The sequence below is a fragment of the Pantherophis guttatus genome, chromosome 8 (assembly GCF_059756535.1).
Source record: "Pantherophis guttatus breed Tessera chromosome 8, ASM5975653v1, whole genome shotgun sequence".
In the NCBI taxonomy this organism is placed as follows: Eukaryota; Metazoa; Chordata; class Lepidosauria; order Squamata; family Colubridae; genus Pantherophis; species Pantherophis guttatus.
The window spans coordinates 4,979,654-4,995,268 of NC_142070.1; positions in this window are offsets into that span (position 1 = coordinate 4,979,654).

The following is a 15,615-nucleotide window of genomic DNA, read 5'->3' on the forward strand; positions in this document are numbered from 1 at the left end:
GTTATGGTTTTTTTTTTTTTGCTTTAATTTATATGCCGCCCTTCTCCGGAGACTCAGGGCGGTTTACAATGCGTTAAGCAATAGCCTTCATACTTTTGTATATTTATACAAAGTCAGCTTATTGCCCCGTTTTGGGCCTAGGAAGCCTCCCTGAAGCCTTCTGGGAGTGAAAATGAGCCGCAGGGGGGAGCCACACCCCCTGCAACCTGTTTTGGGCCTAGGAGGCCACTCTGCATTTACCTGGGAGCCAAAATGGTGATCTGTCCCCATCCACACACACACACAAACATAGCCAGCCGAGGGTTAAGAAAGTACTTGGCACGCACACAGGTCGTTATTTCAAACTTGGCAGCAATATAATCACCGTCTGCCAAGAGCTTTTACTGCAACAGATAACATAACATTACATACTCATTGCAAATAGTCCAGCAAAACAATATCCCTTCGGCAGCTTCAGACGTTGTTCAAGTGACTAGCCAGAGTTCGTTTTTGTTCGTCACGGAGTTTTACCAGCCACCACCCTCTCTTATATAGTCTCTGGGGTCTGGTCCAGTGACTCAGTTCTAATCCCTAGCACGCCTCCTTAGCTGCTGCAACCATTTATCATGCCTTCGTTGGCGTGTATCCAGGAACGACGGCTCTCCTTCCTCGCCCTCATCCGAGACACCTGGCTCCTGGCTAATCTCCTCTCCCACAGCCGGCACCTGAGACAGTGCCAGAGGGGAGGGGCCTGGAGAGGGAGGCCTGGCTGACTCCTCTCCCTCATGTTCGGAGCTTTCTTCCTCCAATGAGATAGGCTCAGAGGGCGGGGCCACAACAAATGTGGTGCGTGGTAACTCCTGGAAGGGATGGGGAGGCGAGGGGCAGGGCCGGCCAGCAATTTAACTACCGGTTCACCTGAACTCTCCTGAACCGGCTGAATCCCACCACTGGTTAGGACAGCAGAAAAAACAGTTGCAACCAGCCTGTCTTCCACTGAGGGCCTGTATACCGCATGAGCCAGAAAGAGGGCTAAAAAAAATATCTACAGACCCCTCACATCCTGGACATAAATTATTTCAATTTCTCCCGTCTGGCTGCTGCTATAGAGTATCGCATGCCCCCAAAAAAACTGGACATAGAGGTTTTTTTCCACCATGCCATCCCTCAGCTGAACACTTAATTCCCAATGCACTTTCTCATTTCTCGTCTTTTCTCATCTTTCCTACTATCTTCTCCTATTGGTTTCTTATGATTTATCAATTGTTTGTGACTTATGATTAAAGATTGTTACTATGATTATGATTTATGACCTATTACTTGCTGTTTATGTGTATACTGTGAGTTTATGTGCCGGAGACAAATTCCTTGTGTGTCTGATCACACTTGGCCAATAAAGAATTCATTCTGTTCTGTTCTGTTCTGTTCTGTTCCGTTCCGTTCCGTTCCGTTCCGTTCCATTCCATTCCATTCCATTCCAATTTTCTAGTCCAGTCCAGTTCAGTCCAGTCCATAGTTCTGTTCTGTTCTGTTCTGTTCTGTTCTGTTCTGTTCTGTTCTGTTCTGTTCGGTTCTGTTCTGTTCTGCTCTGCTCTGCTCTGCTCTGCTCTGTTATATTCTATATTCTACACTACTCTACTCTACTCTATACTCTACCCTACCCTATCCTATTCTAATATTCTATTTACTCGACTCTACTCTGTTCTATTCTATTCTATTCTATTCTATTCTATTCTATTCTATTCTATTCTATTCTATTCTATTCTATTCTATTCTATATTGTATTCTATATTCCTTTCCTTTCCTTTCCTTTCCTTTCCTTTCCTTTCCTTTCCTTTCCTTTCCATTCCATTCCATTCCATTCCATTCCATTCCATTCCATTCTTCTTAAACCCAAAGAACCGTTTTACATTAACCTACCATGGTGCACCCCACGAAGTAGAAGGGACGGGCGAAGTAATAGTTTATATTGATGAAAAGATCCCTGTGGTGTTTTTCATTGGAAAACCGAGCATCGATCCTGCCGAGGGAACGGCCAAATCTGAGAGTCAGCTATTAGCAGCATTCAAGGGGCATTGATTTCTTTTATGGATTCTTTATGTCTAGGAAATTGCTTAAGTCTCGGTCTAAAATGGTCACACAGGCAAAGCATATTGACGCTTGCATCTCAACAAGAAGGGCGTATCACGCAGTCAGGTTCGGCCGCCAGAGGATGGCTGCAAAATCGCTACGGAGGAACTATATTTTTTTTTATCAATTTAATTTAATTCATTTATCAAATTGAAAAACCACCCGTCTCCCTCCCTGGGGGTGAAGTTAAACGCTTTGACCCCGTTTCCTATCTGCTGTTTTATTCCTGAATTTCATCCCAGCCACTGTTCTGTTTTTCTCACCAGCCGGTATCCCAGACCAACACTAAAAGTATTGTTTATTGTGGTCAGGGATAAAGATAATAGCATTAGCCTACCATCCTGTAGTATGATCCAGGGGGTTTGATTTGCGGTTAGAGCAGCCTTGTAATTCCTGATTATTGCAATGCAGCTTTCTTTCTTTTCTTTTTTTTTATTTAATTTATATGCCGCTCTTCTCTGGAGACTCGGGGCGGCTTACAATGAGTTAAGCAATAGCCTTCATACTTTTGTATATTTATACAAAGTCAGCTTATTGCCCCCACAAACTGGGTCCTCAATTTACCTACCTTAGAAAGGATGGAAGGTTGAGTCAACCTTGAGCCTGGTGAGAATTGAACTCGCAGTAATTGCAGGCAGCTGAATGGTAATAACAGGCTATTAGTCTGCTGTGCCACCAGGCTCTTTCTTGTGTCTTTAAGCGCTACAACAGGGGTGAAATCTAAAAATTTTTGCTATCGGTTCTGTGGGCGTGGCTTAATTAGTTGGCGGGGCTCGGTGGTAAGGTGACTGGGTGGGCGTGGCTTGTTGGTCAGGTGGGTGTGGCCAAGTCAATGTCACTTCTTTTCCCTTTTTTAACCTACACAACACAACACAACACAACTGTAAAAGCAGCTGTGCTAGACCCAAAATGGCCCCTGCAACAAGCAGGAACCTCACACAGCCACAAAAAGCCCAAAAAAACAACTTTCACACTTTACAGTTTACACACACAAAATTCCACATACAGCTTTGTGAGATTTTGTGTGTTTGTGTAGTTAGAGTGAAACACTACAGAAACACACTAAATCTCAGAAAGCTGCACAAATATTATTTTATTTTAATTTATTTTTATATAAAAGCAGCTAAATTTAAAATTTCCTAAACTTTAAATGGCTAGATCTAAAAAAAAGAACAACTAAAAAAAAACCCAACTAACTATTTTTTTAAAGCTCCCAAAGGGGGGAAAATCTTACCCAATAGAACAGGGGTCTCCAACCTTGGCAACTTTAAGACTTGTGGACTTCAACCCCCAGAATTCCTCAGCCAGGAATTCTGGGAGTTGAAGTCCACAAGTCTTAAAGTTGCCAAGGTTGGAGACCCCTGCAATAGAAAGTACAAGGCAGGCAGGAAGGCAGGCAGGCAGATAGAGCTGCTCACCGATGAGCTTGATTGCAGGCAGGGAGATTCAGTTGCTTGCTGATGCAATGGATTGCAGGGATTACAGTTGCGACCAGCAACTAAGGTAAGCAAGCTGGAGGCCGGGGGGGGGGGGGTGAGGGGGTGAGGGATTTTTCCTACCGGTTCTCCGAACTGCCTGCCGCCATCGCTACCTACTCGCCCGAGCTGGTCCGAACCGGGAGCATTTCACCCCTGCGCTGCAAGGATCTGGATGAGTTCAGGAAAAGACCGGTTATTGTGATAAGTTCTGGGATGCTCTCTGAGCTGGGTGGTTTTCTTGCAGATGTTTCATTACCCAACTAGGGAACATCATCCATGCTAGGAGGGAGTGGGCTTTGCATGTATACAAACAGAGAGCAAACCTGACTCCCTTTTTGCACTCACAATTTATTTATTTTTATTTATTTATTTATTTGTCAAGCATATATAATATAACAGGTAAAAGTATAAACATAATTTGAATACATGAAAAGAGTAAGAGTAAAAAGAAATATTAGGACAGGGATGGTAGGCACGCTTGTGCACTTATACATGCCCCTTACAGACCTCTTAGGAATGGGGTGAGGTCAACAGTAGACAGTCTAAGATTAAAGTTTTGGGGGTTTGGGGAAGAAACCACAAAGTCAGGTAGTGCATTCCAGGCATTGACCACTCTGTTGCTGAAGTCGTAGTTTCTGCAGTTGAGTTTGGAGTGATTTACCTTAAGTTTGTAACTATTGTGTGCTCGTGTATTGTTGCGGTTGAAGCTGAAGTAGTCATTGACAGTAGAGGACATTGTGGCAGATAATTTTATGTACTATGCTTAGGTCAGACCGAAGTTGGCGTAATTCTAAGTTGTCTATGCCCAAAATTTGAAGTCTGGTGGCATAAGGTATTTTATTGAGGGTAGAGGAGTGGAGGACTCTTCTCGTGAAATATCTCTGGACTCTCTCAATTGTATTTATGGCCGATATGCAGTGAGGGTTCCAGACAGATGAGCTGTATTCGAGAATTGGTCTAGCAAATGTTTTGCATGCTCTAGTTCAGTGATGGCTAACCTTTTTGCCATTGCATGCCAAAAGCGGGGGGAGCGTGGGGGGTCGCAGGTGCATGTGCCCATATCCATAATTCAATGCGTCCCGCGCATGTGCATGTGACCCCCCACACACACTTCCCCCTGCTTTTGGCACGCAATGGCATGGTGGGCCCGGTAGGCCCATTTTTCCCCCTCCCCAGGCTCCAGAGGCTTTCTAGGAGCCTGGAGAGGGCGAAAACAGCCTTCCCCATCCCCCTCAGAGGCCTTCCGGAGGCCGGAAACAGCCAATTTCCCGACTTCCGGTAGGACTGGAAGGCCTGAAAATCAGTTGGCTGGTGCGCGCATACGCGCTGGAGCTGAGCTAGGGCAACACTTGCGTGCCCACCAATATGGCTCCATGTGCCACCTGTGGCACCCGTGCCATAGGTTCGCCATCACAGCTCTAGTTAGTAGTACAATATTACACTGTTATCTAGGTAAGGAAATGTCTGTAAGGAAACAGCCAAATTCAGAGAGCACCAAAGGACCCGGAGTCATCCTCCTCCTCCTCCTCCTGCTCCTCTCTACAAACCCTTCTCCCTTCTAGCATGGATGATGTTTCTAGCTGGGTAATGAAATGTAAGAAAACAACCAAATTCAGAGAGCACCAAGGACCCCACAGTCCTCCTCCTCCTCCTCCTCCTCCTCCTCCTCCCCCCCCCCCCACAAACCCTCCTCCCTTCTAGCATGGATGAAGTTATCTATTTTCGGTAATGAAAGGTCTGCAAGAAAATAAACAAGCTCAAGGAGCACTAGAAATCCACAATTCGACCCTGAGCTACAACTACTCTCTTCTACCAATGCACCCTGTGCCAGGTAGCCAATGTTTTCTTAAAGGCCCTCAACCTGAGAGTACTTTTTACCTTCCCTACCATTATTCACGTTAACCCCAGAAGCCCACACCTCATCAAGATGACTTCGTGCATCCTTGGCTTGGTCACAAGGCTGCTCTTCAGCAGTAATCAGAAGTGGAACTAGTACCCTGTTTCCCCGAAAATAAGACATCCCCTGATAATAAGCCCAATCGGGCTTTTGAGCGCATGCACTAAAATAAGCCCCCCCCCCAAAAAAAAATAAGCCCTCCCCGAAAATATTTAAATGCAGAGCTGGAAATCAGGTAAGACGGCAAGAGGAGCCCCATCTTGCTCCACGTGCCCCAAAAGAATAAGACCTCCCCGAAAATAAGGACAAGCGCTTATTTCAGGGTTCAAAACAATATAAGACAGGATCTTATTTTGGGGAAAACATGGTACTTGAGAGTTGGCCCAAAGTTACCCAGCCAGCTTTCATGGCTAAGGCGGGACTAGAACTCACCATCTCCTGGTGATTGTTCTACAGTCACCCAGCTGGCTTTCATGCCTAAAGCAGAACTAGAATTCACCATCTCCCAGTGACGCCCAAAGTCACCCAGCCAGTTTTCATGGCTAAGGCAGGACTAGAACTCACCGTCTCCTGGTGATTGTCCCAAAGTCGCCCAGCTGGCTTTCATGCCTAAAACAGAACTAGAATTCACCATCTCCCAGTGACGCCCAAAGTCACCCAGCCAGCTTTCATGGCTAAGGCAGGACTAGAACTCACCGTCTCCTGGTGATTGTCCTAAAGTCGCCCAGCTGGCTTTCATGCCTAAAGCAGAACTAGAATTCACCATCTCCTAGTGACGCCCAAAGTCACCCAGCCAGCTTTCATGGCTAAGGCAGGACTAGAACTCACCGTCTCCTGGTGATTGTCCCAAAGTCACCCAGCTGGCTTTCATGCCTAAAGCAGAACTAGAATTCACCATTTCCTAGTGACGCCCAAAGTCACCGAGCCAGCTTTCATGGCTAAAGCAGGACTAGAACTCACTGTCTCCTGGTGATTGGTTGAAAATCACCCAGCTGGCTTTCATGGCTAAGGTGGGACTAATGCTCACTGTCTCTTAGTGATTGGCACAATGTCACCCAGTCGGCTTTCATGAATAAGGCGGGACTAGAACTCACTGTCTCCTGGTGATTGGTCGAAAGTCACCCAGCTGGTTTTCATGGCTAAGCCAGGACTAGAACTCACAAACTCCTGCTTATTAGCCTGATGCCTTAACCACTAGACCAAACTGCCTCTCTGGTTACAGGCAGGAAAACAGAAACAAGATCATCTGAATCCTGTCAGGGGTCCCAGAAGGGATCTGTAACAGCTTCATGATTTAATGACAGAGTAAGCGAAGGGAATTCAGCTCTCATTTGCCAACCGTTATGACTTTACAGGATATTCCTCTTTTTGTTTTTTTTTAAAGAAAAAACGTATTACTCCAGTGCACGCGGGTCTGAGTTTGATGGTGACAGGAATGCAATTTCTTTTTGGCAAAAAAACACACATTTCGGGGGGGGGGCTTTTGTTCTTTCTTTTGCTAAAAAGGCAGTAAGAGTTTGACAGCTAGGAAGGCGAGATGGATAGACGCCTCCATGCCTTTGGCTAACCCCCCTCACTTTCGGCTTTTCTTGCTGACTGCTTCCCACGCCATCTTTACATCACGATGGCCTTGTTATTTTGTCAAGCAAAACCTGCAAAAGAAACTCGTGCCGTTTCTCCTAGTTGTGGATTGTAAACAATTTCCCCCTTTCCCCCCTCCCCCCATCAAATGTGCAAGTAGCAATTCTTTTGCTACTACGCTGTACGCAAGTACGTTCTTTAGGTCGATGTTTCTCAACTTTGGCAACATGAAGATCAGTGGTGGGTTGCCCCCGGTTCGGACCGGTTCGCAAGAACTGGTAGTAAAACTGGCGGGAGGCTCCGCCCACTGACCGCAACGTCATCAGGAAGCTTTTGCACATGCGTGGCCCCATGGCGAACCGGTAGTAAAGGGAAATATAACTCACCCCTGATGAAGACGTCTGGACCAATTTTTCGCTACCGGTTCGGTGGGCGTGGCTAGGTGGGTGGGGTCATGTGACTGAGTGGGCATGGCCAACTTGACATCACTAACGCCCACGCCCACTCAGTCACATGACCCTCCCCACCTAGCCACGCCCACAGGAAAAGGTAGGAAAATTTTTGGAATTTCCACCTATCTACCCCCGCCCTCCCTTCGCCAGTCGCCCCCGTTTCCTCACCTTTAGCGGCCCTGGCCCTAGCCCCGCTTCCTCCCCCACCACCGCCTCTTTGTTCGGGCTGCTTACCTTCCGCAGCAGCTGTTCCAGAGTCCAGAAGGCAAGCTGACCGGAGTTTTCGGCGGCCCCCAGCCAGCCACCACTGCTGGAAAGCAGCTGGCAAAGAAGCCTCCCAGCCGCTGCCTCTTTGAGAGCAGCTTTGCAGCTGCGGTGGCTGGCCACAGGCCGACAAAAAGTACCGGAGGTCGCGGAAAAAGCTACTACTGTTGCCACCACGTTCTTCGAGCATGAGCATCCCATTGGACTTGCAAGGCAATGCGATGCGCGTGCATGAAGAACATGGTGGCGACAAACATGGCGGGTGGGGTGAGTGACTGGCGACCGGGGGACTGGTTCGGGGATGTGGCCAGCCAACTATCACTATTAGTTTGGCGACCTTGGCCAAATTTCTGCCAACGGTTCACGCAAACTGGTGCGAACCGGCTGAATACCATCTCTGGTCTGGACTTCAACTCCCAGAATTCAAAGCTGAGCTGGCTGGGGAATTCTGGGAGTTGAAATCCAGACATCTGGGAGGAGGAGGAGGAGGAAGAAGAGGAAGAAGAAGAAAAGGAAGAAGAAGAAGAAGGAGAAGGAGAAGGAGAAGGAGAAGGAGAAGGAGAAGGAGAAGGAGAAGGAGAAGGAGAAGGAGAAGGAGAAGGAGAAGGAGAAGGAGAAGGAGAAACCCTAGATAAATCAATTTCATTTTAAGTGGCATTGGATGTAAAATAAGAAAGGGGCTTCAACTGCACAAGTCATCTACACTCTTCGACACACATTTCCTTGACGCATCTGGTTAAATCTATTTTCCCTTCAGATTGCACACTTGTGTTGTGTTAAATCAAGGTTTTAACTGTTAAGGCGAGGTTTGCCACAAACGACACCGTTTACGTCAACTATGCAACCACGCAAAGGATGTAAATGGATCTTCGCATCGTTATATCGCTTTTTAATGCAGCTTCATTAAATTCAGATTGAACACCTTTATCCTTCCCCAAATAGTCCATGGAGTTGAGGATTTAAGATCATTTCACTGTCGCTTCATCATTCCGTTATTTTTAAGTCGTTGGGGATCCGGGCAGTCATCATCCCCTTAGAATTATCTCCCTTCTCTAAATTCTTGTAAGCTGATCCTTGCATCCCAGGGATAAATTATAGCCGTGTTATCTCGCCTGCAATTTGTCCAAATATCAGGGGTCCTTTTTTCTTTTCTTGCTAAGGATTCTTGCCTTTGTGTGTGTCCAAAATATTTGAGCTTTAGCTTTTAGTTATCAGTCTTTTCCTGTGAGCAGTCTGGTTTCCCTTGCCGAATGATTTACTGTGGTGGCAAGAACTTTTCAACTGTTGTGTTTTTCTTCCATCTGGCAAGGTGGGAAAATGTCTCGAGTTGCTCATATTCCTTTCTAGCGATCTCCTGGCAACTACCAATTCTTCAACAGGCGGAGGAAGTAACTAGATACAGCAGGCAGGTGCTTTTAGGGCTCTCCGTAATTGTGACTGACTATCACGTATGATTTAAGATTGCATTTTATGATTTAGGATGTATCACTTTGTTGCTTGTACGAAAACTGGGAACTTGGACCTCGGAGAGAAATTCCTTGTGTGCTCAATCACATTTGGCCAATAAAGAATATTCTAGTCCATTCCGTTCCATTCCATTCCATTCCATTCCATTCCTTCCATATTTTCTATTCTATTCTATTCTATTCTATTCCATTCCATTCCATTCCATTCCATTCCATTCCATTCCATTCCATTCCATTCCATTCCATTCTCTATTCTTGCATTCCATTCCATTCCGTTCCGTTCCGTTCCGTCCCGTCCCGTCCCGTCCCGTTCTGTTCTATTCTATTCTATTCTATTCTTGCTTTTTTTTTGCCTTTTATGCTATTCATTACAGATCCCCATGCTTTCTGTGACTTTCTTTCCCTGCTTCCCATCCAGTTGTCTTCCTCAATGTTTTTGCATTGTTTGCTTAGATGTACCATAATATGTTGTCCTCTATAAATCAACATTCACCGATAAGAAGAGAATATTTGTAACTGAGGGTTGATCTGTGGGGTCCTTGGTGCTCTCTGAGCTTGGTTGTTTTCTTGCAGATGTTTCATTACCCAAATAGGTAGCATCGTTGGTGCTAGAAGGGAGTGGGAGTTGCAGAGAGGAGGAGGAGGAGGAGGAGGAAGAGGAGGAGGAGGAGGAGGAGGAGGAAAAGGAGGAAGAGGAAGAGGAGGAGGAGGAGGAGGAGGAAGAGGAAGAGGAGGAGGAGGAGGAAGAGGAGGAGGAGGAGGAAGAGGAGGAAGAGGAGGTGGAGGAAGAGGAGGAAGAGGAAGAGGAGGAGGTGGAGGTGGAGGAAGAGGAGGAAGAGGAAGAGGAGGAGAAGAAGGAGGTGGAAGAGGATGAGGGAAGGGCTGTGAGTCCTTGGTGCTCTCTGAGCTTGGTTGTTTTCTTGGAGACATTTTATTACCCAACTAAGTAACATCAACAGTGCTAGAAGGGATCGAGATTTGCAGAGTGGAGGAAGAGGACTGTGGGGACTTTGGTACATTGTGAGCTTGGTTGCTTTCTTGAAGACGTTTCATTACCCAACTAGGTAACCTTATCAGTGCTAGAAGGAAGTGGGGTTTTCTGTTATACATGCAAACTCCATTCCCTTCTAGCACTGGCGATGTTGTCTAGTTGGTTAATGCAAGAAAACAATCTTATTCAGAGAGTACCAAGGACCCCACAGTCCTCCTCCTCCTCTCAGGAAACCCCACTCCTTTCTACCAGTAGCACCAATGAAGTTACATGGTTGGGTAATAAAACATCTGCAAGAAAACAGCCAAGCTCAGAGAGCACCAAGGACCCTATGGTCCTCCTCCTCTTCCTCCTCCTCAGAGGTGGCTTTCAGCAGGTTCTGACCAGTTCTGGAGAACCGGTAGTGGAAATTTTGAGTAGTTCGGAGAACCGGTAGTAAAAATTCTGACTGGGCCCGCCCCCATCTATTCTCTGCCTCCCAAGTCGCAGCTGATAGGGAGGAAATGGGGATTTTGCAGTAACCTTCCCCTGGAGTGGGGTGGAAATGGAGATTGTATAATATCCCTCCCTGCCACGCCCACCAAGCCATGCCATGCCCACCAAGCCACACCCACAGAACCGGTAGTAAAAAATTTTGAAACCCACTACTGCTCCTCCTCCTCCTCCTCCTCCCAGCAAACCCCACTCTTTTCTAGCACTGATGAGGTTACCTAGTTGGGTAATGAAACGTCTGAAGAAAACAACCAAGTTGCGAGAGCACTACGGACCCCCACAAATCAACATTTCGTTCGGCCAATTTTCCTTGCTCTTTGTAAGGATTCAATTTTCAGTGCTTTTTCAATGTTCGGGATAATAGTCATTTTTGCCCTTTTTTGCTATTGGCATTCTGGGTTTTTTAAATGACGCCGTAAATTTCAGTCCCAGAGTAATTCAGGCTGTTTGTTTATCCAGTCAAATTTGCGACAGCTACTTGTTAATGTCATCGCATAAATATATGGATATTGCTGAGAGAAAGTTATCCGTTGGGTCCGATTCTTTTATTCGTTTTTCTTTAAATTAAGCTATTATTTTGAGAAGGGGATTGGGATCGAACCATGGTCAGCATAAGATCTTGGTTGTTGTTTTTTTTAACTGAATAAAGGGAGTCCTTGACTTACAACAGTTCAGTTCATTTAGTGACTGTTCAACGTTAAAACGGCAATTTAAAAAAAAGTGACAATTTTTCACCCTTACAACCATTGCAGCATTCCATGGCCATGTGCTTCACAGGTTCAAAGTTCAGACCCTTGGCAACGGAATCATATGTATGATGGATGCAGTGTCTCGGGCTCATGAGATCCCCTTTTGCAACCTTCTGACAAACAAAGCCTATGAGGAAGCCAGATTCACTTAACAACCACGTTACTAAAGTAACAAGCGCAGTGAACTCACTTAACAACTGTGGCAATAAAAGGTGGTAAAATGAGGCACAACTCACTTAGATGTCTCACTTAGGAACAGAAATTGTGGGCTGAATTGTGGTCGTACCTCAAGGACTACCTGTAGCCTTATCTATCTATCTATCTATCTATCTATCTATCTATCTATCTATCTATCTATCTATCTATCTATCTATCATATCTCTATCTATCCACCTATCATCTCCATCTATCTAATCTCTCTCTCTCATCCACCCACCTATCTACCTATCTACCTATCCATCTATCATCCATCTCTGTCTGTCTCTCTGTCTATCTGTCTGTCTAGCTAGCTAGCTAGCTAGCTAATCTATCTATATCTATCATCTATCTATCTATCTATCTATCTATCTATCTATCTATCTATCTATCCATCTATCTATATCATCTCTATCATCTGTCTATCTATCTATCTATCTATCTATCTATCTATCTATCTATCTATCATATCTCTATCTATCCACCTATCATCTCTATCTATCTAATCTATCTATATCTATCTATCATCTATCTACCTATCTACCTATCCATCTATCATTCATCTCTGTCTGTCTGTCTGTCTCTCTCTCTCTCTTCCTATCTACCTATCTACCTATCCATCTATCATCTGTCTGTCTGTCTGTCTGTCTGTCTGTCTAGCTAGCTAGCTAGCTAATCTATATCTATCTATATCTTTCTATCTATCTATCTATCTATCTATCTATCTATCTATCTATCTATCTATCTATCTATCTGTCTGTCTATCATCTCTATCTATCATCTCTATCAATCATCTCTATCAATCATCTATCAATCAATCATCTCTATCAATCATCTATCTATCATCTCTATCTATCTATCTAGCTAGCTAGCTAGCTAGCTAGCTAGCTAATCTATCTATATCTATCATCTATCTATTTATATCTATCTATCTATCTATCTATCTCTATCATCTCTATCTATCTATCATCTCTATCAATCATCTATCTACCTACCTACCTACCTACCTATCCATCCATCATCCATCTCTGTATCTCTGTCTGTCTTTCTGTCTGTTGATCTGTCTATCTATCTATCTATCTATCTATCTATCTATCTATCTATCTATCTATTTAGCGTCCATCTTTATTTGCCAACTGTGTAGCCAATGTGCTGCCTCTGTTGTCCATCTTGTGATGCCCTTGTGTAGAATTATCTTTTAGGGGAGATAAAAGATAATTTTTTTTCTTCGCTGGAAGAAGCTATTTGCTATAAACTTTAACCTCTTCTGGCAGGCCTCCATTAATCTCTCTTCTGCTTCATTTTGTATACAGAGGCCAACTTTTTTTTTGTTATCCTCCTAATATTTTATTGCCAATGTTAACTTTCTGGCTTCCTATAAATTGGCACTGTGTCTTCTTGGTGTGTGTTGTGTCAACAAGGGGATGAAAGTTGGCATAGTACTGTTCAAACAGTTAGAATAAAGCTGGAAGGGACCTTGGAGGTCTTCTAGTCCAGCCCCCTTCTCAAGCAGGAGATCCTATACCATTGCAGACAAGTGTCTGTCCAGTCTCTTCTTAAAAGCCTCCAGTGATGGAGCACCCACAACTTCTGGTGGCGAGCTGTTCCACTGGTTAATTGTCCTCCTTGTTAGGAAGTTTCTCCTTAATTCCAGGTTGCTTCTCTCCTTGATTACTTTCCATCCATTGTTACTTGTCTTCTGGTGCTTTGGAAAATAAGTTGACCCCCTCCTCTTTGTGGCAGCCCCTCAAATACTGGAATGCTGCTATTATGTCCCCCATTAGTCCTTCTTTTCTCTAGACTAACCAAACCCAAATCCAGCAACCGTTCTTCATATGTTTTAATCTCCAAGCCTTTAATCATCTTAGTGGCTCTTCTTTGCATTTTTTCCAAAGTCTCAACATCTTGTTTGTAATGTGGTGGCCAAAACTGAGTGCTGTATTCCAGGTGTGGCCTTATTAAGGTTTTAAATGTCCACTTGCTCTTCATCTGTGTTTAGAGTATTGATTCGAAGAATAGAGATATGATAGATAGATAGATAGATAGATAGATAGATAGATAGATAGATAGATGATAGATAGATAGATAGATAGATAGATAGATAGATAGATAGATAGATAGATAAATAGATAGATAGATAGATGTGTGTGTATGTATGAGAGATGGGGAGGGGGAGGAAGGGAAAGGGGTAAAGAGAGAGACAGGGAGAGACAGAGAGAGAGAGAGAGACGGTAGATAGATAGATAGATAGATAGATAGATAGATAGATAGATAGATAGATAGATAGATAGATAGATAGATAGATAGATGTTTGTGTATATGTGTATGAGAGGGGGAGAGGGAGGAAGGGGGGAGAGACAGAGCTAGTAGGTAGGTAGGTAGATAGATAGATGATAAGTAGATAGATAGATAGATAGATAGATAGATAGATAGATAGATAGGTGTGTGTGTATGTATGAGAGAGGGGGAGGGGGAGGAAGGGAGGAGGGCAAAAAGAGAGACGGGGAGAGACAGAGAGAGAGAGAGAGAGAGAGAGAGAGAGAGAGAGAGAGAGAGAGATGTTTGTGTGTATGTGTATGAGAGGGGGAGGGGGAGGAAGGGAGGGAGGGGGGAGAGACAGGGAGAGACAGAGCGAGTAGATAGGTAGGTAGGTAGATAGATAGATAGATGATAGATAGATAGATAGATAGATAGATAGATAGATAGATAGATAGATAGATAGATAGATAGATAGATAGATAGATGTGTGTGTGTATGAGAGAGGGGGAAGGGGGGAGGAAGACAGAGATTCCTCAGCCTCTTCTTCTACCTCCTCCTCCTCTTCTTCTCCCCCACATCCCCCATTCCCTTCTAGCACTGATGGTATTACCTAGTTGGGTAATGAAATATCTGCAAGAAAACCACTACATTCAGAGTGCACCAAGGACCCCACCGTCCTCCTCCTCCTCCTCCTCTTCCTCACATACCCCACTCCCTTCCAACACTGATGATACTGCCTAGTTGGGCAACGAAATGTCTGCCAGAAAATCACTAAGCTCAGAGAGCACCGAAGACCCCAAAGCCTGCGCTACAAATATTCGTTTCTATCAGTAGAAGGATAATGGCCTAGCGAGGTGATAAAATGATATCTGCTTCATATTGCATGACCATTGTACTCATAATAAGTTAATGTATGATCAGAAAGTCTGCGCTGGGAAAACTCAAGCCTTTTTTTTCCCTTCACGCCCTCAATTCAGCGTATCCACAATCTCTTCAGAACCAAATAAATTGCCGCTACTCTAGAACTTCCCAGGCTGACAAATAAGTGGAAACGAAAGAGAGAATGCATGAAATTTGGACTTCAAACTCCCCGAAGATGCCAGGAAGCTAATACAAATATTGAAGACATGGACAATCTCATTACGAGAACAATTAGCGTGAAATTACAAAGGCTTTCTTCATCTCACCATAATTAAAGACCTTTCGATGCTTCTCATTTAAGTTGGGAAACTACAGGCTGGGCTAAAATATGTACTACAAGGATACGGTCCAGGAACCATTACGACGAGGGTGTGGGGGGTGGTGGGGGGCTTTCCTTTCTTCGATGCCGCTTACAAGTATGACTTTCTAATTAAAACTGACTGCGTGTTTAAATGGAAGCGAGGTGGAAAGTTATTCCATTATATGAAATAATTACCGGGTTATTTCAGTCCTTCCTTTAAGCTGCCAAATTGTGCGGCCTGTTCTCCGTAGCTAAAGCTCAGACGGAGTTGCAATTATCCGACTATGATGCCAATATGTTTTACGTGAGGTGGTGTTTTTTTTTTTGAAGGTATCTTATTAATACCTCTGAAGAGTCATCCCTGATCTGCTCCCACCTACTTTTGAACTAAAATAACAATAATTTAAGGAGGACGCACGATCCACGCATCTGGGGAGTTATTTTTACTGAAATGTTTGGA